Here is a 2,481-nt window from a genome sequence, read left to right as displayed (position 1 = left end):
TAAATAATTCGACATGCATTTTAAAACACAGATTTAAGAATAATAAATAGTAAACTATAACGGACAGGTCGATGGTGTTTACCGGTTTAAAAAGATAAAATATAAATCAGCCTTGAAAAAGGCCTCAAGAAGAAAACATCCTTCCACACAATTCGACATAAAAAAAACGCTCAAAACTGTATCATAAATAAAATCGTGTCTAGTAAAAATAATAAAAATTCTGATTCGCATACGCAACTTTAAGAAAGAGTTACCATATTGATATTTAACGCCATTGTAGTAACTGATTGAGCCGCAATTAAAGGAAGCCTAGCAAGCCATTTGCCGTTAAAGCGTGAAAAGTTGTGATGCAGTCGTTTTTTGTCAGCAATTGAGCCTTAAAGAACAGCTCAGAATCAGGATCTCATCAAATTGACCCAAATCACTTAAACCGGGAAGGGACAGCAATACAATTTGAAAGAAAACACTTGTAGACTGATTTTACTTAATCGTGGTATTTATGTATTCGTGTAGTAAATGATAAGTATTATTTTTCTAATATTTTAACTTTCTTTGTAAAAATTAGAATGAGCAATATATATATATATATATTTTTATTGACATAAACTCAATAATTTGCATCTTTTTTGGTTAATTTTCGTTGAAGTAAAAATTTTTTTTTTAATATTTCATATTTTGGGTTTTCAGTTTTGGTTACATATTAAATTAATTAATATATGTAAAATCAGATGAAACATTTTTTACGCTAATTTATATTTATTTCAAATAACATAGATTAAAATTTGCTATTTTGTAAAAGGGGGAAAGTGAAAGTGGAAAGATTATCGGTATCAGTTCGTTGGTTCACCACAAGAGGATTGCTGACTATATGAGTCATTTCTAAAACCATTCTTTATTTATAGTGTTCCGTTTTTTCCAAAATTTTGGTTTCGCCAAAATCAAACCGATGATCTTCATACCATGCATGTTTGGTCATTGCCGTCCATTTTTTTGGTGGCTTGTACACTTCTTTCGTGTGTTTTTTAATGTGTATAAGGAGAGGCCCTTTTGTCGTACCAATGTATACAGCCTCACAGTTATTGCATGGAGTACTGCAGACTACATTGAACAGTTTTACATTTCTCATTCATGAGAGTGTAACGTAATCGTCCAAATTTTTGATCTTTGGGTTTTAATTAATCTTTACTTTTCGGCACGCACATAACTTAAAAATCATAAAATTTTGTCGGTGTCTGCCTGTCTATATGTCTGTCTGTATGTTGTAGCCACGCTAACTTTTGAAGAATTTGTCGAATCTAGTGCGCATTTTATACACTTTTGAAGGTTCCCAAAATGCAGCGTAAGTTCGTTAACCAGACATTTTAAACCAAAATTAAGAAATTGGGAGCATTTTCAAAATTCTCAAATTTTTTTTAATTTTATAAATTTTTGTCAAAGTTTCTTATAAATGGGTAAAAGACTTGAAAATTATCTAAATACAATTTTTAATTTCGATGAAAATTAGAACAATTATATACTTTTCAAAAATTTGAAAATTTTCAAAAAATAAAAAAAATTTTTTTTTATAGATCCAAAAATTTCATTCAAAATTTTGACTAGATACCGAATGCAAAATATGGAAAAAATTGGCAGGAATTGTCGTTTCGGTTCTATTTATCGAAAGCACTATGAAAAAAAAGAAAATTCGAATTTTGAGCCAAACAAAATGTGTTAATGAAAAAATATTTCAACGATGAATTGCATCTTTCAAAAATTCATACGTAATTTGTTTTAACCCTTTATTGATAGTGCTTTTCACTTTGGGTTTATTTATGGAAAATATAACGGGCAAACCAAAAAGTCAAATTTTAAACTAAACGACGTAGGATACTAAAAGAGCAATTATAGCTTTTTAAAATTTCTACCAAATTTCTTTGAACTATTTTTCGATAAACTTGTCATTTTAGTTTTATAAATCGAAAGTGCTATGCAGCAAATTGAAAATTCAATTCGAAACAAACGGCCTGATATATATATATATATATATAATTAAAAATTTGTCATAAGGACAACCGCAGGATTTCGCCGGGAGCGGGTGCTAATCTGAAAAATTGCACCCGCTTCCAGCGAAATCGCGGTAAAATTTCAGCCATAACCACGTCTCACAACCGTGAGATAGGTGGTTACAGTCTGTAAAGGAATCAATACGACGATTCTGCAAAAGCCTCGTGGACCCTAAGAACACGGGGCGACCTAAGGACAACCGCCTTCTGCATTTTTCCCGCAAGTGTTCTAGCATATTGTTGACACGCAGGGATGTTTTTTAGGCTATTAGCAAGTGAAAGCTTGGCACCTCCAAGTGCGCCGATGATAAGGACGATCAGTTTAACAAAATATTCTGGGTACAATCGTTGCAACTCCCTTATAAGGTCTCGATACCTCTCTTTCTTTTCATTCTCGTTGGCTATGATGTTTTTGTCAGCTGGTGCCGAAAATTCGATA

Source organism: Belonocnema kinseyi, chromosome 1 (genome assembly GCF_010883055.1).
Source record: "Belonocnema kinseyi isolate 2016_QV_RU_SX_M_011 chromosome 1, B_treatae_v1, whole genome shotgun sequence".
Lineage (NCBI taxonomy): Eukaryota > Metazoa > Arthropoda > Insecta > Hymenoptera > Cynipidae > Belonocnema > Belonocnema kinseyi.
This window is presented reverse-complemented; position numbering follows the sequence as displayed.